Source organism: Eptesicus fuscus, chromosome 18, assembly GCF_027574615.1.
Source record: "Eptesicus fuscus isolate TK198812 chromosome 18, DD_ASM_mEF_20220401, whole genome shotgun sequence".
Classification (NCBI taxonomy): Eukaryota; Metazoa; Chordata; class Mammalia; order Chiroptera; family Vespertilionidae; genus Eptesicus; species Eptesicus fuscus.
In genome coordinates this window covers 41,521,520-41,542,119 of record NC_072490.1, presented here as the reverse complement: position 1 = coordinate 41,542,119, position 20,600 = coordinate 41,521,520, and the positions used below count along the sequence as shown (strand labels likewise).

At 46.7% G+C, this 20,600-nt stretch overlaps 1 protein-coding gene across 3 annotated transcripts in view; it reads left to right on the top strand.

Moving 5' to 3' along the window:
* The first annotated feature begins 7,162 nt into the window (after nt 1–7,162).
* The window catches only part of SFMBT1 (Scm like with four mbt domains 1), a 109,941-nt gene continuing 96,503 nt past the window's right edge, over nt 7,163–20,600 (top strand). For 2 of the 3 annotated variants that reach the window (XM_054729417.1, XM_054729416.1), the window contains exon 1: nt 7,163–7,227. The gene's annotated coding sequence lies outside the window, so the exon portion shown is untranslated. Of the gene's footprint in view, nt 7,274–20,600 lie in introns of all 3 variants that reach the window. The other variant, XM_028152838.2, reaches the window with a different exon arrangement.

The following is a 20,600-nucleotide window of genomic DNA, read 5'->3' as shown; positions in this document are numbered from 1 at the left end:
AAAAAAGAAAACACTTGTCCACAGAGAGACTTGCACATGATGCTCATAGCAGCTGTATTCATAACGGCCCCAAAGTGGAAACAACAATCCAAATGCCCATCAACAAGGGGGTGGATAAACAACCGTGATACAATGAAATATTCTCGGCAAGGAAAAGAAGCGAGCTACTGCTACATGTAACAACACAGAGGGATTTGAGGCAAAAAAAAGAGAACTTACCATGTAATCCCATTTATATAAAAGTCTATAAAATGCAAACTAACTTGTAGATCAGTGGCTCCCAGGGGTTGGTGGCAGAAGGAGGGATGGATTGCAAAGGGACATGAAGAAACTTTTGGGCTGATGAAAATATTTGTTCCCTTTAATGTAGTGATGGTTTCAGCGGTATATTTATATGTCAAAACTAATCAAATTGTACAGTTTAAACATATGTACTTTACTTTATTTCAATTATAGTTTAGTAATGTAAAAAAGAAGCATTTTCAATCATATCTCTTTAACAATATTTTAAATTTACTTTAATATTATTTAACAGTCATTTAATATAACATGTTGTGAGGGGAAAAAATGATTATTGTCCTTTAATAAAGAAAATAGCTCTAGCTGGATTGGCTCAGTGGCTAGAGCTGAGTCCTGATCAAGGGCATGTACCTCGAGCCCAGCCCTGGCGGGGCACGTGTGGGAGGTAATTGGTCAATGTGTCTCTCTCACATTGATGTTTCTCTCTGTCTCTTTCCTTCCCTTCCACTCTCTTTAAAAATCAATGGAAAAAATGTCCTCAGGTAAGGATGAACAAAAATGAATAAATAAAATTATTTTAAAATAGTCTATCTCATCTTTACCTCTTCCTTTTAAAACTTCTATATTTTGTGTTTTATAAATGCATGTGATTTTTTACTAGAGTAGTATATATATATATATATATATATATATATATATATATAAAATAATATGATTTAGACATAAAAAAAAAACATACTGCAGGGCATACGCTGAAAACTCCACTGATATGGGTACAACAGTTTGAAGACCAGTCGAATAGAGAGCTGATGAATCTCCATTCTTTGGGCATTCTGTATCATCAAAATAATACTATTTAACCTGAAACAAAGAAGTGGTTGAACATTAAAGAAAAAAAAAAAAAGGAATATCAGATACATGTAACAATGTGGATGAATTTAAAAACCAGACACAACAGAGTATTACTCTATAACTAATTAAAAAAAAAACAGACAAAATTAATCTGTGGAGATCAAAGTCAGATCAGGGGTTGCTATGGGTGAGGAAGTCACTGGGCGGGGATGGGAGGAACTTTCTGGGCTGATGGAACAGGTTGTGTCCTGATTGTGGTGGCGGTCACCCCTGCCAGCACGCCGAAGTTCATTACAAAATCCCTCCCGGCGCTGGTCAAGCACAGCACCATGTGGGCCACGTTGGACCAAGCTACCAGTCTGTGTCCCCACATCAGTCACTGCAGACTTTGCTGTTCTCATACGATTTTTAATTTTATTTTATTTTTTATTTTTTTTAAATATATTTTATTGATTTTTCACAGAGAGAAAGGGAGAGGAATAGAGAGCTAGAAACATCGATGAGAGAGACACATCGACCAGCTGCCTCCTGCACACCCCCCACCAGGGACGTGCCCGCAACCAATGTACATGCCCTTGACCGGAATCGAACCTGGGACCCTTCAGTCCACAGACCGACGCTCTATCCACTGAGCCAAACCGGTCTCGGCTCTCATACGATTTTTAATTGGGATGCTATTCACACACCATGAAGTTCACCCTGTTAAAGTGTACCGTCCTGTGTATCTTAGTATTTCATGAAGTTGTGAAACCATCACCGTGTGAACATTGCACCACCCCGAAGAGAGCCCCAGCCCGTTTCCCCGGCATTGCTGAGTTCCACATCCTCGGTACCTGTTTGCTGCCTGTGAGCGCTTGTTAGCAGAGAAGTGGAAGGTGCAAAAAGATTTAAGAAAAATGCATGGCCCAATAAGATAACATCGAGAACATTGCGCCCGTTAGTTTATTTTTTCCTCCATGAATGGGGAAAAGAGTGCTGTGGAGGCAGAGAGCTCCCTGGGAATGAGGGGGGCATGGCCCTGGGCTGGTGGTGCTCAAGGATGGGAATGGGGTGGGGGTGGGAGGGATGTGCCTTTCCCAAGGTGGATGATGGGGGGCGGGGGGAGCCAGCTAAGTGCCTCAGGTAGATCTAGATTCTAGAAGGAAGTGGAGAGGTCTTGGGAGGCGGGAGGCCCCCTCGGGGAGGTGGCTTTGGGACTAGGCCAATTATTTCTCATAATTCTGTTGTGCCTTCCAGTTTGCAAAGAGTGTTTATAGACATTATGTCCTTGGATGTTCAGGGCCTGGCAAGACAGGTGGCTTCACTTCCATTTTATAGCGATGAGGACACTGAGGCTCAGAGAGGGGAAGGGTCCTCTAAAGGTGTCATAGAAAAGCAGTGGCTAAATCTGGACCTGACCCTACGCTGGCTGCCTCTTCGCTCACTGCTTTTTTCCTGACAACATGGCATAGGCGAGAGAGGATGCCTGGTGGGGAGATGTGCAGGAGCCAAGACGTGGAGGGGGCAGGGCCGGGGTTTGGGAGACACGTGGCAGTGGCCTGTGTCACCAGGGCAGCACCGTGGACTGGCCGCCGTGGAGACTGGCACTGGGTGGGCAGTGACTCTTGCGGGGAGGGGGGGTCACTTGGATAATTAGCTCTGAGGAGTTACTGTGTGACTTGCCTCACTTGGGCTGATGGAAGGGAGCTGGGACACTCACCTCAGGGGCAAGGAGGGACACTGGTTGATGACAGGGCCTGGAAGTCTGCAGAACCTAAGTTCTTCTTGGTTTGAAAACAGCCCATGTCCTGGCCGAGGCTCTACGGGCCCCCAGGGCCCAGGGCTGGCCCTCACGTTCTCACTCAGAGCAAGGCCCCGCGTCGACTTCCACCCGCAGAGAGCAGGCCCGATCGGAGGTAGCGGAGGTAGCGGGAAGGCTTCAGGGAAGAGGAGATTCCTAGGGGATGGTCCAACACTGACCCGCTTTGGTCGGTGAGGAGAAGGGCTCTAACCCCCACCCCACAGAGACAGCAGGAAGTGGAGACAGAGATGGGAATGGCCGGGGTGACTCATGGGTATGCCAACCTGTGGTCCTGGATGCTGCCAGCTGACCCGTCAGGGAAAGGGCCAGCCTCATGGTGAGTGAGCCAGGCACTGTGGGGTCAGACAAGGTGACACAACACAAATAAATCATAAATACAGTTGTGAAGGAAACAACTACGGGAGGGAGGTGCGGTGGGCAGGGGGGTGTCTCTGAGACCACCTTGTTAAGCAGAGACTGGAACAATGAGAAGGAACCCGCTGTACGCAGGTGGGAGCAGGTGGGGTGCGGAGCGTGCCAGGCAGTGGGAACAGTGTGTGCAAGGGCCCTGAGGTGGGAAGGACCTTCGTATACTGATGGGATGGAAAGGAAACAGGTCCGGCTGAACCCCAGTCCACAAGGCAGGTGAGCGGTGATAGGTGGGTTTGGAGGTGAGCAGAGTCAGTCTCACAGGCCAGAGTCCGTCTTCTGGACGCATTCACTACGCGACAGGAAGCCGTGGCCGGCTTTCAAGCAGGGGTGGGCCATGACCAGCAGTCCGCTGTCCCCACGCCCCTCTGGGGGCTGCCTCTTCTCGGAAGAACTCCCGCCTTGCGTTTCCAAGCCGCACAGTGGTAGAGGCGCTGGCACGCCTGGGCTGCGGCCCAGCTCTGCCTCTCACTGAGGTGACCCGGAAGCACCCAGTTTGCTCTTTGTCCGCAGGGAATGCCAGAACTTAACCTGAGGGATGTCACAGGGGCTAGAGGAGATTTCGTGCACGAGTACACACCTACACCTAGCCTGGCGCAAGGCAGACTCTCAAGCGGTAGCTTTCAACTGTTCCCTGTGGCCCTCTGCTCTTCCTCTTCCTCAAGGGTCACGGAGGTGAGCAGTGGCGAGAAGCAGGAGTCAACAAGAGAACTGGCTTCTGTCTGAATTTAACAATAGCTGAAGCCCTGGCTGGGCGGCTCAGCTGGTTGGAGTGTCGTCCCAGGTTGCTGGTTCCATTCCCAGTCAGGGTACGTACCTAGGTTTCAAGTTCGATCCCCAGTTGGGTATTTCTCACATCGATGTTTCTCTCTCTTTCTCTCCTTTCCTCTCTCTCTAAAAATCAATGAAAACATATCCTCGGGGTGAGGATTAAAATAAATAAATAAAAATAAAATACTTGAATTAAAAGATAGCACATGTCCCGGTTGGGGAAATGAAATATTATAGAAGACTTGATCTGTTTAAATTAATTTAGAAATTTAATGCAACTCCATGTAAAATTTCAATTTTGGGGGAACTAAAAATATCAGTAACAGTAGCGCATATTTACTATGTGCTGGGTGTTGAGCTTGTGCAGAAGTTGTTATTCTTACTCCCATTTTTATAGACTAAGACCCGAAGGCCTATAGACGGGGTAAGTCAGAGAGCTGGTGAGTGTTGAACATGGATGGCCCCATCTCCAAAGCCATCACTCTTAACCTCTGAGTGTGTATAGACACACGAATCGGTGTGAACATCACGTTTACACTACATAAAGGAAGTCTCCATGAGGGGGAATCTGACCATGTTTGATTCTATTTTAAAGAACCAATATTTAGATCCGTATGGTATCTGCTCAAACTGAGGTTTGTGAAAGGAAATGGAGACTTCATAAATAGACCAAGCAACATCAAAAGCCTAGCATAAAAGTAGATTTTACTAAATGAAGGATAAGGGAAGAATTATTTAATGAGTGAGGACTGCATAAGCAATAAAAACTGGTGATGCTGGGGGTGAGTTAAATCCATATTTTACTCCACACAGTAAAGTTGGGGTGGATAATTCATCAAAGAATTAAATATAAAGTGAAATTGTAGAAAACTAGCAGAAAATAAACTGTCAGATGGGTGGAAGAAAGCTCACTTTGTCAGCAATGAATCAATTTAAAAAAAAATCACAAAGGACTAGAATGACAGATTGAACATTAAAATAAAACAACAATGAACAACGGCTGGGAAATATTTGCATCATTGATGATGCAGGAATAATAGCTATAATATAAAAAAAAATACTTAGTCACAGTTAGAAGAGGTTTGAGTCCCCAACAGATGAATGAATATGAACAGATGATTCACAGAAAAAAGAATATAGATAGTAAACCAATGAAAAACATTCATTTTTAAAGTCATCTAAGAAACGCTCAAGTATTTTAGACACTACTAAATTTTAAGGAAAAACGAGACGGTACCCACTGTTTACAAATAGCTATCAAGGTCCTTACACTTGTTCCTGGGAGGTGGCAGAATGAGGGGGCAGTTCTTTGGGAAAGTCCTTTGGCACTGAGCAGCAAGACCACTCTGCCCTTTCTTAGCCTTTCACTTGGATATTTGGCTGCCAGGAATTTGTCCCGAGTGCAGAATTAAAGCATGGATTAGCAAACAATTGTAAAGAACCCAAATATACCTTATTAGGAGACTGGCTGAATGGACGAGGATACCTGCACACTTTAAAAATGAATCAAAAGAAAAACGTGAGAGTAGCAAAGAATAGAGAATGTGTAGTTTGCAACAATGTAAACGCGTACTTGGATGGGATGTTTTATAAGTGAAAGTTGCATTCTGTAGTAGTATTATGGATACTTTATTCTTTTTACATTTTCTTTCTCTCTGGTTGTCATGTCTTCTTTTCAGTGGTGGTAAAGTAGAATAAAATATCTGGACTTTGAGCAAGTTTTCCAAGTGGGGTAATATTTCCCAGCGCAGAGGGGAGGTCAGTGGGAAGTGGCCTGAGCCCGCGCCTGGCACCCAAGACCTCTTTTTTGCGGTGGGAGCCTCCTCCTTCCTGAAAGGCAAAAGCCATCAGCACCCCTTCGGAGACTTCTCTCTCTCCCCCTCCTCCCCCACCTCCCGCAGGGCTCGGGAGTCCAGGCATTCCTGAATCCGGCCGCGCTGGTGCTCCCTTCTGGAGGGAACTTCCCAGAGCAGGTGGGGTTGGGGATGTCCGACCGGCACCTGCTCTCGCTGGGTAAGAGGCGGGCTGGGGAACAACCACCCGCGGGCACCTCCGGTTTCGGGGCCGGTTTGCAGCCACTTTGGAGCTTCTGTCCCGACCCGGGGTCCTCGGCTCTCCTGCCCGAATTCGGCAGCCGTCTCGTGCCCCCTCGCTGAGGCCCCGAACGGCCGGAAAACTCGGATTTACAGGGCGCCTCCTGCGGAAGCCCGGAGACAGCGGGTGCGCCAAGGACCCGGGTGCGCCAAGGGCCCGAGTCTGACTTAGCGGACGGGGGCACTTGAACGGCCTTTCAGGTCTCAAAGGACGCGCCGGAACCCAGACGGGGGCCAAGCGGGCGGACGCAGCCCTCTGCAGCGGCGACACGCGCTCATCGGGGATCGGGCCGCCGCTCCGTCCGTTCCCGTGCTAATGCCATCTTGCCGGAGGCGGTCACGTGCGGACGACAGCAGTGAGCTTCGCCCCGGCCCAGACGCCAGGACTGACTCGGGGACGCCAGTGGGTTTTCGGGGCTCCGTCCACAATCGAGGTGAGGCGCGGGGGACCCTTCCCTCGGGGGTTGGAGCAGGGACAAGGGTGGGCGCTGGTTCCCTAAGGGCGCGTCTCCCCGTCGGGGCCCGTCCGCGCAGGGCCGCAGCGCTGTCGGGTCCCGGAGGCGCCGCTGCGAGCCCTGCGCCACGGCCTCGGGGGTGTCCGCGGCAAGTTGTGGGCTGGTGACAAGAGGGGCGGGGTTGGCTGGCGGCGCTGGACCCCCAGCACCCCAGTCCGCGCACGCCTCGCATCCCGCGCGGCCCCAGCTGGGCGAAACCACTCGCGGGCGGGTTCGGGAACGATGGATTGGGGGGCGCCACGCGCGCGGCGCGAGGGGCGCGGGCTGCCGGGAGGAGCGCGGGTGAGGGGTGGGGGGGGGGGCGCGGGCGCATGCGCCCTGCACCCGTGCCATATTGGAATGAGTCGGAGCGCGGAGCGCCGCCGCCGCCGCCGCCTCCGCCGGAGCGCGGTGGAGGGGGGCGGGGAGAGCTGCCGGCCGCCCCGCTCCGCCGAGCCCAGCAGGAAGGAGGGCGCGAGCGGGCGAGCGCGGGCGGTGTGAGCGGAAAAAGCGCCCGTGCTGGGGAACGAAAAGAAGGAAAGAAAGAAAGAAGACGAGCGCGAGAGGGGTAAGAGAGAGCGATCGAGGAGCGCGCGCGCGAAAACTCCCGGCAGGTAAAAAAGCGGGGCTACCGGCTGGGCCTTCCCGCGCGGCGGCCTGAAGGGGGGGCAGCGGCGGCGCTGGGCGGGGAACCGCGCGGCGCCCCCTCGACGCGGCAGCGCAACTTTGCCAGCGAAACCGCCGGCGGGCAGAGGCCGGCGGGCGCGCGGGCCGGGGCGCCAACGGGCGGCGGCAGCACGTTGGGGGCGGGGGCGATCGGGGGGAGCGCGGCGCCCGCGCGCGGCCTCGCGCGCCCCCGCCGCCCCGCGCGCCGGCCGGCCGGGCTGCAGGAGCGCGCCTGGGCGCCTCGCCGCGGCGGGGAGAGGCGGGGAGCGGCGGCGGCGGATGGCAGCTCCGCGCGGGCAGTTAGGCGCGCGGCAGCGCCCGGGACGTGAAAGGAAAGTGGCTGAGCGGCGGCACCGGCGGGCGCCCAAGTTCCCGGCGCGCGCCCCACCCCGCGGGTCCCGTTCTCCCGCCCGCCGAGCCCCCGCGGACCCGCCCCCCGGGCTCGCTCCGAGGCCCGGGCGCGAACCCGCAGCCGAGGCCGGGGGCGCGCTGGTCCGAACTTCGGAGGGCGAGGTGGCCTCGACGCGCTGGCGGAGCGTCTACCGAGGCCGCCGCAACCGGTTGCTTCGGGCCGGCGAGGTGGATGAGCCGGGCCTCCCCGGGCCGCGCGCAGCGGGCTGTGTGCTCGCCGGGGCCCGGGCCCCGACCGGCCACTCGGGAGTCCGTGACCGTTTCGATTTCTGTTGTTGAAGTCTCGTTTTGGAGACTGAAAAGGAGGCTGTGGAGAGGCGGTCAGTGCCCCGAGAAGCTAGGCCTGCTCTGTGGGGAGCAGAAACGCCTTCTGAGAACAGAAATAAATTCCCGCGGAAAGGATGTAGGTTCTGTTAAGTTCTTCGCAAGATGTCAGCTGTTCGCTGGGGTCTAAAACTAAGCGTCAAGCACAGGTCACCTCCAGGTCTTGTAAGGTGCAGGGAGGGGGGCAGGGCGTTCCTGCCAGAGACAGGCAGGGTTTTTATTTAGTGGGGAAACCCCCCGGGGTCGTCACGTACAGCGGTGCTGGTGAACCGCCCCAAGTCATGTTTCTTGAGCCCTGCTTACCAGCGATGAAGTTGGAGAACCAAGTAACCATCAAAGAGATCTGGAAGGAAATAAGGTGGACTTTGTCAGTCCCCGCATTGTCTTCTTGAGCTGCGTGTTAAAGGTGTCATACTTTGCATCGGAAGTAAAAGGCCTGAAAATGTAGTTGTTTACTTACCAGCTGTCTTGAGAGGAGGAAGATGAGTGCGCCTGTGTGTGTGTGTGTGTGTACTTTGGGGCCTGTTGGCCCCGCGTTTTGAGAGGGACGTGACATCCTCTAGGCGACAGGTAGATTCAGTTCAGGTTTGTTTACAGTGTCAGAAAAGTAACGGCCTGGTGGAAACGGGAGTGGCCCCGAATCAGGAAACAGTTCTGTTACAATCGTTGCCATTGACTAGCTGCCTTATCTTGGGTAAGTCGCTTACCTTTTATAGATATGGGTTTCCTTATTTGCAAAATTAGAGGATGAATAGATTATATTTCTGTGTGCTTTCAGTTCTAAAACTCAGCTAAAATGCAAGATTAAAAAATCAGTCTATATTTTGAAAGGTTCTACATAAAAGTGTTCACACACAGTATGCATCTTTATTAAAGTACATTTGGGAAAACATCTGGGCAGCTATATCTAGGGTGATTTTATGTCATTGTTTGAACAAAGACATTTAAAAATGTATTTCAGTCTGTTTTTTAAAATTATCTAAATTTTTAAATTGAGGTCTAATTTATAATAAGATTGTTAAGAGTACAGCCTGGCTGGTGATGCTCAGTGGTTGAGCAGCGATCCCTGAACCAAGAGGTCGCTGGTTCCATTCCTGGGGCTTTAGGCTCTGTCCCCAGTAGGGGGCGTGCAGGAGGCAGCCAGTCCCACGGATGTTTCTCTCTCTATTCTCCCTTCCTCTCTATAAAAAATAAAAACATTTAAAAAAAGAGTGCCCTTCACTGACTTTTTGCATATGATAACCATACGATAATCATACTCAGATCAAGGTGTAAACATTTTCAGCCTCCCAAAGTGCTCCCTTGACATTTCCCCCCATTCAGTAAACCCTTCCTGCCTCTCCAAGGCAACCACCACTGACTTCTATCACCACTGACGGGTTTTGCTTCAAAACAGGACCCTTTTGAGAGTGAAAGGGGGTGATAATAATTAAGCTGAAGGACAACAGGTGGTACACCTGGAATTATGATCATTTCACCAAGACTAAATGCTTTTATAACAATTCTTACAGTTTTTACTATCTAAAATGACTATAAATTCTGCCCTTGGAGACTTCGTAGTTAGAAAGTCACTTTTTAGCTTGAAGCAATACTTTCCAGGTTTGGATCTGTGGCTCTTGGGAGTCCTTGTGGTCACAGGCTCAGTATTAATCTATTACTTCCCATTTTTGGAATACAGGTATATTTGCAGACAGTAGGTCTGAATCATGAACTTTCTCAGCAAGTCAGAGTTTAAAGGTCAGTAGATGAATCAGTTCCTTAAAGCCAGGAATTTGCTGAGAAAATTGATTTTTTGAAAGTTCAGTGAATTAAAGGATGTAGGTATAAAGCTTTTAACAACATTTTAAGTGACCAATTAATTTGATTTATATATGCAGGATATTTGTCTGGTTTATCAAATTATTAACACTTTAAAAATAAAAACAAAAGGTAACTAAAATATCAGGTGTGATTTTTTTTTTTTTAATTTTAACATGATGAAGATACCTTTTTGTATTAGGCTTCTAGGAGGTTGGGTGTTCCATATTCTCCACTGAAGCAAGTACTTCGACGATTTGCTTATCCTCCCCGCAAAGGCCTTTTAAAGCATTCTTGTGCCTCGTTTCTACTGCGGAAAGGCTAGGAGGTTATAAGTGTGCTTTGCACCCTGAGGATACCTGTGTCATGGACGCTGGGAACAGTGAAGGCCTCTGGTAGGGATGTCCGGGGCATAGTCCACAGAGGTCAAAGATTCTCTTCTGTGAAATACGTGTTTTCTGGGACTAAGCTAGCCAATTGGCTGACGACTAAGCTGGATTTGGTCACTCTACCCCAAGATTCGTATCTTCCTTAGCCAAGAGAGTATTTGGTTATTGAGTTATTGATCCACCTTCGTGTGTGTGTGTGTGTGTGTGTGTGTGTGTGTGTGTGGCTTTTTTTAGATTTCTTAACTTTTGTATTGTTAGATATGAAAACTTACTAATATTTTAAGACTGCAACTAAAAAGATGTGCAATGAGAAACATATAAAAGCAAATTTTTTCATAGGGAATATAGTCAATAATATTGTAATAACTATGTGTGGTAGCAGGTGGGTACTGGAAATATGGGGGGAACACATTGTAAAGTATATGGTCATTTAACCATTATTCTGTACACCTGAAATTAATGCAAAATAATATTGAATGTAAACTCTAATTGAAAAATAAAATTTCAAGCACTTTGAAAAAAAATTTCTCTTTTGATATTTGTTTCCTTGTGAACTCTGATTTTTCTCTTTAAATACACTTTGCCTGTCCATAATCTTCTTGCTACTGTAGAGTACTTTTGCTTTCACAGTGGTCACTAGGCGGGGCTTAGCTATAGATGGTGGTGTCGAAGCAGATATAGTTTGACTCTAAAGTCTGTAGAAAAGGTGAACTGTCTAAGCTTCATTGGCTTTTAAAAAATATATATTTTTATTGATTTCAGAGAGGAAGAGGGGGGGAGAGAGAGAGAGAGAGAGAAGAAACATCAATGATGAGAGAGAATCATCGATTGGCTGCCTCCTGCACGCCACCCACCAGGGATCGAACCCACAACCCGGCACATGCCCTGACCAGGAACCTAACTGTGAGCTCCTGACTCACAGGTTGATGCTCAACCGCTGAGCCACGCCGGCTGGGTTTTATTGGCCTTTTAATGATGACTTCATGTTATGTTCACATTAAATAAATGATTATAATTCAAAAAAGCAGAAGACCATTATATAGACAGGCAATTTGAATGCTAAATGTTTTTATGTTAAAAATTTTCCCTTATAACTTCCTGAAACTCTCTGGAATTATTTGGCAGTTAGCCAGTATTTCAAAATAAGAGAGAATAAAAGAACATTTAATCAGTAAATGTACCTCTTTGTTATGGCAGGAATTTTTCTTTCAGTAAACAGCATTTGTTTTCTAATTGTGATGTTTTATAATTGATGAAATATATTTCTCATTATACATAGTTGTTAAATTGGATGAAAGTCTCTGGGGATTTGGTTACTGGGGAGATTTGAACCATTAGACTTCGGGGAGTGGGATTTTGATTTGACTTTATGCTTCTTTTAAGTGGTACTAGCCTCATTGGAAAATGATTTAAAATAGAAAGGAGCCCTAACCGGTTTGGCTCAGTGGATAGAGTGTCGGCCTGCGGACTCAAGGGTCCCAGGTTCAATTCCAGTCAAGGGCATGTACTTTGGTTTCGGGCACATCCCCAGTAGGAGGTGTGCAGGAGGCAGCTGATCAATGTTTCTCTCTCATCGATGTTTCTAACTCTCTATCCCTCTCCCTTCCTCTCTGTAAAAAATCAATAAAATATATAAAAAAATAAAATAGAAAGGATATGGTCAGGTTGTTGCAAGTTCATTTTTAAACTTCACAAGAGTGCGAGAGAGGATAAGAACAAAGAAATTATTAATAGAAAAATGATGACCTTGCCGAAACCGGTTTGGCTCGGTGGATAGAGCGTCAGCCTGCGGACTCAAGGGTCCCAGGTTCGATTCCGGTCGAGGGCATGTGCCTTGGTTGTGGGCACATCCCCAGTGGGGGGTGTGCGGGAGGCGGCTGATCGATGTTTCTCTCTCATCGATGTTTCTAACTCTCTATCCCTCTCTCTTCCTCTCTGTAAAAAATCAATAAAATATATTAAAAAAAAAAAAAGAAAAATGATGACCTTACTGTAGAAATTTTAAGAAGTTTGATTATAAACCTTTTCCTATAACTCAGAGGCACCGGAAGATGTGTATATAATTATTTCTTAGTCTCCTTTATTTAAGAAGATTTTTGTAACCTTATTCACCTCTTTATCTTTAGATGATCCCTCAAGGACATAATTGAAAAACATAAATGTAGTCTATATATTGTGCTAAACCATATGAAGTCCCTCTTGAACTTTGTGGTTTGATAGTTGAGTAACTTCAAAACCAAGCCCTTTGCTGTGCAGGGAGAGGCTGTAAGGTGGCATTTCTAACACAGTATACAGTGCTGCATGTAGGTTCCTTTTGAAGCTTTTGCTTAATCTAGAGAAAGGTTAATGACTAGACCAATTTGGGGCAGATAGGGCAGTTGAGAGTAGCTGCTTGGTCTTGGTCTGGGAACGTTGGTTCTGGTCTGAGATGACATATGGGGAGATTCCCAGATGAGAGACGGAAGATGGTTTGTTGTCACTTGCAAGTGCAGGGCAGTCACGTATTTGGAATGACGACATGAGATGGGCTGAGAAATTTAGGAGTTACTAAAACATCTCAAGAGTTTTCCCAGTCAACAGTATTGTGATAAGTTTACACAGTGACAGATAATGAATAGAATTGGTGGGTTGATCACATTGTAAGGTACAAAAATGTTGAATCACTATATTGTACACCTGAAACTAATATAACCAGTATAAGATTGTGTACCAACTATATTTAAATAATAGTAATTTTTTTAAGAAGAAAAAATGAATTGTTAATCAACAAGTACTTTGATTTGAATTCCAAATTATATATATATTTTTACCCTGTGTTTAAGATGTGTTTGAGATGGCTGCTATGTAATATATACTGAAGAGTAAGGCCACTGGTTTTTCATTTCTTTTCACATTAATTTGCTACCTGGACTAGGATTCTTTTCTCTCAGTTTCTGGTAGTTTTCCCTCTGATGGATCAGTTTCTATAAAACATTAGCTTTCCACGTTAAAAATAGTACATGTTAATTTGGAATTATAAGAAGCCAGTTGGCTCATTTTTACTTATGCCATTATAAAATAACCTTGATTAGGTGATGATAACACAGATACATTTAACATGTTACACCTGTCTAGAACATAGTAGATAATGAGGAATTAAGTTTTCATTATTTAAAATTAAAAAATTTTTTAGTTATGGTAAAATGTACATAACACAAAATTTACCATTATAAATTGTACAATTCACTGGCATTAGTACATTCACAGTGTTATGCAGTGGTCACCACTATTTATTTGCAGAACTTTTTCATCTTCCCGAACTGAAATTTGTACCCATTGATAATGACTCCTCATTCCCCGTTTCCCCCAGCCCTTGGCAACCACTGTTCCACTTTTTGACTCTCTGAATTTGACTACTCTGGCTACCTCATATAAGTGGAATCATACGGTATCTGTCTTTTTGTGAGTGGTTTATTTCATTTAGCATAATGTCCTCACTGGTCATCCATATTACAGCACGTGTGTCAGAATTTCCTTTTGAGGAAATACATTTTTTTAAAGATTTCCATAGTTGGTAAAATAAAGATCACAGAACCATGTGCACTATTTAACCTCCCTTGGGAGAGCTTTGTAGGTGTCCAGCAAAGCTCTGAGGACCAGGTACTCTTTTCCTTAGGTGTGGTTCCGACACAGTTATTGGAATGAAAGAGAGAGATGGAAGCAGAATATGACATGTGGCAAACAGGGAAAGCGTAAAAGCAAAGGTTTCCAGTGGCCCAGGATCTCATCTGGATAGGGGCAGAGAGCCTTGTGGTCTTAGCTTATATTTTACTGTGTTATGTTGGTCTGTCCAGAACCGTTAACAAAAAAAGTTTGTGTATTCAGAGTTGTAAATAAGCCTTCAGCTATCTGAGAGACAAGATTATTCAATGACTCATTCCCCCGCTGTCTGGTTAGTAGAGGTTTTGCCATATTTCACTCTCATTTCTGTATTAATGGAAAACTAGTGAGTATTTAAAGAGGCTCAATAGCCTACATAATAATGATAAAATATGATTAATGCTTTATACTTTAGATTTATTATATTGCTTTAACTGTATTTGTGATATACAGATGTCCAGTCATAGGTGGAGAGAAAGCAGGTTGACAAAATTAAGGATTATGAGTTGAGTAATCACTATGAGAATGGCTAAAGAGGTATAAGTTTTTTCTTTTTTCTTTTATTTTTTTTTAAATTACTTTATTGATTAAGGTATCACATATTTGTCATCAACCCCCCATTCCCATCCCAAACCCTCCCACACGCATGCCCCCCTCCCCCTGTTGTCCGTGATCACTGGTTAGGCTCATATGCAAGCACACAAGTCCTTTGGTTGATCTTAAGTTTTTTCTTTTATTATTGTTTTCTTCCTTTATTTCTAACTAGAGGCCCGGTGCACAAGATTTGTGCACAAGGGAGGGGGTGTCCCTTAGCCCGGCCTACAATCCAGGACCTTTGGGGGATGTCCGACTGCCTGTTTAGGCCCGATCCCGCCCCCTAACTGCCCTCCCCTGCCGGCCAGATTGCCCCCTAACTGCCTTCCCTTCCCAGCCTGATTGCCCCCTAACTGCTCCCCCCTGCTGACCTGATCACCCCCTAACTGCTCCCCCATGCCGGCCTGATCGTCCCTGACCTCCTCTGCCTCAGCCCCTGCCACCGTGGCTTTGTCCGGAAGCTGTCCGGTCTAATTAGCATGTTACCTTTTTATTAGTATAGACATCTACATTAGCGTAGTAAACATGGGTGAGTGTCCTGCATACTGTATGTTACCAGGGGGAGCGCAGACACCTTAGAGCACCTCTTGATCACCGCCCCCCCCCCCCCCACTACTTTCTTGACAAGGGTACTTTTGATTATCTTGAAACCCTTGCAGAAGTGACAGTATCATGAAGCCTGATTGTGTGTGTGTGATAAATTCTACTTAGTTCTTAAGGAAATCAGAGTGATTAGTAGTTTCCCAGAGTTAGTCAGGCTTTTCTGAAAGTATGTTAGGCAAGATATTATCCTTAGGGTACTAGTGAGTACCTTTTTTACACCATTCTGTCCTTATTGTGTATCATTATCTCCTGAATTGACAGTTAAATATTTTGAAAAATCTAGTTTATATACCAGAGGCATTTTGTTAATTTGTAAAATATGAATTGGAGTTTCTAAGTAAATTGTTAAAAGAGACATCCTTTTTTTTTTAAGAAAAGAAATTAATAGGTAGTGTTTTTTCCAGTAATATTGTTTCCTTTTGGTTAGTTTTCATTTTTATTATTGAGCAAAATGGGCAGAAGTAGGTGTCTAGTAGCTAAAGCTAGAAATTTGAAAAACTTTGGGTGTTTTATTGTTACAGTCACGATACCTGAACCTCTTGATCTCTTACTGTAATTAATATTTATTATTTTTGTTTTGTTTCTTTACAAGTAACACTGTATACACATCGGGAAATAAACTTAGATCTGCCCCTAGACTTACCTGCACCTGGTTTTCCTCAAGGGCACAGAGTGGCTCCTGGGTGAACTGAGAGAAGCTTTAAATGACTCTGTTGCCGACCCCCATTGCCAGCAGTGGCTGTGACAAGGGAAACAGGCTGGCTCCTGGCCTCCCGTTTTTGCGTGGGCCTCCCTCCTCTGCAGTGACTCCTGCAGCCACACCTGGGACCTTACGGCACAACAGGGTTTCTGAAGACTTGCTCCCCTCTCAACCCCGCCCCCCCTTGGCCTTTACCCTGATTTTGACTTCCTATTTTTTATTTTATTTTTTGGTTGTTGTTGTTAATCCTCACCCGAGGATATTTTTCCATTGATTTTTAGGAAGAGTGGAAGAGAGAGGGAAAGACAGAGAGAGACATTGATGTAAGAGAAACACATGGATTGGTTGCCTCCTGCAGGGGCCATGACCAGGGCCCCGGGCTGGGGAGGAGCCTGTAACCAAGGTATGTGCCCTTGATCAGAATCGAACCCGGGACCTTTTGGTCCACAGGCGGATGCTCTATCCACTGAGCCTAACTGACTAGGGCTGGGCTTCCTATTAACGTTAGCTGAAAGGAGTTCTTTCCGGAGCAGCTCTACCAGTGAAACCTTAGGTTCTGATGCTGCATTTTTCACCAGCCTCCTGGAGGGGCTTCCCTACTCTCCCTGTCCCATCTTTGACCTCCTTGTGACCTCTTTTTTCTCTCAGAGTTTCAGCCCCTTCAGGCCTGGACCCATTGTCTAAAATTTCATTCGCTTCCTGGCCAGTGCCCTTTGCTCTGGCCCTCTTGCCTTTCTGAGGCCTCCACTCTGTAGAATACCACCCCCAGCCAGTCCAGTCTGTGCCTTCTCTGCTCCTGGATACAGAGTACCCCAGAGTCAGGGACTCCTCCTGAGGTGGCCCTCAGTAGCTCCACACAGTCCAGTCTCGAGGCAGACCCTTTCTTTTTGCTTTCTGCGACCTTTTCAAACCTTCCCTCGCTTCTCTCTTTACATCTCTCGGTGGCTTCATCCACAGTTAGACTTCACGAGCTCTCCTGCCCTCCTACACCTTTCTGCTGAGCTCCAGGTGCCTGTCCCTGCTGTGTGGGCCGCTCCAATTTGGATGCCCACTGGCCCACCCAGAATCCCTCATGCTACCCTAAAGCTGCTGCTCCTTGCCTCCCTGGGTCTCTCCCTGGGTTCCTCCTCAGGGATGGTGTTTGTTTTGTCCCCTTGGCCGCTTTCCTGTGGAACTTGGAATCTTATTCCGAAATTACCGATCTCTGACTGAGGAACGTGCAGTTCTGACTCCTTGGCTTTCAAATATACTTAAAGCTATGGGACTCTTTGTTCAAACGCAATCTTTCTAGGAAGCCCAACATAAATAGCTGGAGTTCTGGTGGAGGGGTCTGAAGGACGCGTTTGCCAGGAAGGCCGCCTGGCTACAGCCTTCCCCTGGAGCGCTGCAATGGAGCTCCTTGGAGTTGCTGCCCGTAGCGCCCTGAGGGCACGCTGCGTGTTTGAAAACTGGTATCCATTTTGCACCCCACCCGCTTCCCATTGGTTTTCTTTGGAAGATTTATTTTTAGTGTGACTGATAAACATAAAACCAGTGCCAGTGATGAATCTTGCCAAGGAAAAAGAAAAGCCACTTTGGAAAATGAAACTAGGTATTTAAGAGCCAGCTCTGCTCTGGTCGGGTGCTCAGTTGGTTGGAGTGTTGTCTTGTATACCAAACGGTTGCGGGTTTGATTCTTGGTCAGGGCATATACCTGGGTTGCAGGTTCAATCCCTGGTCAGGGCACATAATGGAGGCAACTGATCAATATGTCTCTCTCTCTCTCTCTCTCTCTCTCTCTCTCTCTCTCCCTCTCTCCTCACCCCCCACCCCCCTCACCCCACCTTCACTCAAATCATAAAAAAAAAAAAAAAGGAGCCAGCTCTATTGAATGCTTCAAAAGTGCTCAGGGTTCCTTTTAAAATTTACATGTCTCTGCTGACTCTCTTTAACACTGCATTCCTACAACATAAACATTCAATTACAGATGACAAAAGCTGTAAAATGTTACAAAATTCCTGTTAACTTGTATATATCACTAAAAGTGAAAATATTTTTATTCTTAAAGTGTATCCTAAAAAAAGAGACGGAGATGGAATTATGATTTTTAGAAATTAAGTTCTATTTGGGTTATCTGCTCCTGAATCTAGTGAGCTACAATATGAACATTCAAGGTAAACTTAGTTTGGTTTTATTGTTTTTGTTTTGTTCATTTACCAGCATCTCAGGTTTGTTCAACATATTATATAACTAAAATGCTATATATTTTCTGTGAAAAAAATATAAACCTTGTTTGGTTGCCTTTAGTTGCCCCCCATCTCTCCTCTTCAGTCTATCCAACACACTGGGACCAGATAGATTTTTCTAAATAAACTTGATTTTATCACAAAAAAATCCCACTGCCGGCAGGGTAAAGTTCAGAGTTCGCAGGAAGACGCACAGAATGCTTGAAGAGCTTCTCCCCAGGCACCTGGCCAGCGCATCTCCTTCTCACAGGTGCCCTCTCTCCGCCAGCCTGAGATCACGCTCTTCTGTAACCCTTTCCTCAGATGTCCCTCTGCCTAGAGTGTCCTTACACCAGTGCAGTGCTCCCAAAATGCCAGCCTGGCATGTACCACTTTCATACTTTTTGCCATGTTTTATTACAATTATTTTAACATTCTTAAAATTAACTTTTATTTTTTATTTTTTAAAATATATTTTATTGATTTTTTACAGAGAGGAAGAGAGAGGGATAGAGAGTTAGAAACATCGATGAGAGAGAAACATTGATCAGCTGCCTCCCGCACACCCCCTACTGGGGATGTGCCCACAACCAAGGTACATGCCCTTGACCGGAATCGAACCTGGGACCCTTGAGTCCGCAGGCCGACGCTCTATCCACTGAGCCAAACCGGTTTCGGCTCTTAAAATTAACTTTTAAAAATCTGACTTTCTAACCTAAATTTTTATAAAGTATTATCACATCCTATTTTATAATAGACAAATATGCAAATTGACCATACCTCCGACATACCCACAAGCCACGCCCACAAGCCACGCCCACCATCCAATCAGAGCGAATATGCAAATTAACCCAAACCAAGATGGCTACAGCCACAGAGAGCAAGGTTTCCTAGGTAACAGAGGAAGCCAAGCTTTCTGCCAGCCATTGCAGGCCTAAGCCTCCACTCAAGCTACAAAGTTTCAATTATAGAAGGTAACAAATTCAAACAAATGAAGGCAGAATGGAGCTTGAGAGAGCAGGCCAGGGTTGCCGCCGGCAACAGGGGAAGCAAAGCTTTCCGCACACCCTGGCCGGGCCCACCTGCTTAAGGCAACAAAGTTTCAATTATAACCCCAACACAAATGGCTGTGGGCCTCGGAAGGAGCCCCAGGCTTGGCTTTGCTCCAGGCTACAAAGTTTCAATTGTAGAAGGAAAATAAATTCCAGATACCAGGGCCTCTGCTTGGGTTGCCAGGGTGCGTGACCGGCCTGCAAACCACCACAGGCCCCTTGCTCAGGCCGCCCCACGCCCCAAGGGAACCCCACCTGATCCTGGACACCCTTCAGGGCAAACCAGCTGGCCCCCACCCCTGTACCAGGCCTCTATCCTATCTAATCAAAGAATACTATGCAGATTGATCATCACTGCAACACACAATATAGCTGCCCCATGTGGTCAAAGATCCTGCCCCCATGTGGACACAAGATGGCCACCACAAGATGGCCAGCAGGAGAGGGCAGTTCGGAGGCACCCGGCCTGCAAGGGAGGGCAGTTGAGAGGGACCAGGCCTGCAAGGGAGGGCAGTTGGAGGTGATCAACCCTGCAGGAGAGGGCAGTTAGGGGTGACCAGGCCGGCAGAGGAGGGAAGTTGGGGGCAAACAGGCTGGCAGCAGAGTGGTTAGGGGGTGATCAGGCTGGCAGGCAGAAGCGGTTAGGGGGTGATCAGGCTGGCAGGCAGAAGCGGTTAGGGGCAATCAGGAAGGCAGGCAGGCAAGCAGTTGGGAGCCAGCAGTCCTGGATTGTGAGAGGGATGTCCGACTGCCCGTTTAGTGGGATCGGGCCTAAACGGGCAGTCGGACATCTCTCGAGGGGTCCCAGATTGGAGAGGGTACAGGCTGGGCTGAGGGACAACCCCCTTCCGTGCACAAATTTCGTGCACCAGGCCTCTAGTTTAAAAAATAAAAGTAATGGAATACAAGTAATAATAAATCTAATCAATTTAGGCAATGATTTTTTTTTTTTACTCTGACCCCAAAAGCAAAAGCAACAAAAGCAAAAATAAAAAAGTGGGACTACATCAAACTAAAAAGTTTCCATATAGCAAAGGAAACCATCAAAGAATGAAATGGAAACTGCTGGCCCTGGCCAGTATGGCTTGGTTGGTTGGAGTGTCATACAGATGACCAACAGGTATATGAAAAGATGCTCAAGATCACTAATCATCAGGGAAATGAAAATCAAAAGCACAATAAGATATCACCTCCTGTTAGAATGACTATTATAAAAAAGACAAGAAGTCAGACTGCGTGGCTCAGTGGTTGAGCATTGACCTATGAACCAGGAGGTCAGGGCACATGCCCGGGCTGCAAGCTCAACTCCCAGTAGGGGGTATGCAGGAGGTAGCCAATTAATGATCCCTCCCCTCCCCCTCCCTCCCCTCCCCCTCCCTCTCCCTTCCCCTCCCCCTCCCTCTGAAATCAGTAAAAATATATTAAAAACAAAAGAAATGTGTTGTCAAGGATGTGGAGAGAAGGGAACCCTTGTGCACTGTTGGTGGAAATGTAAATTGGTGCAGCCACTATGGAAAAAAGTATGGAGGTTCCTCAAAAAATTAAAAATAGAGCTACCATAT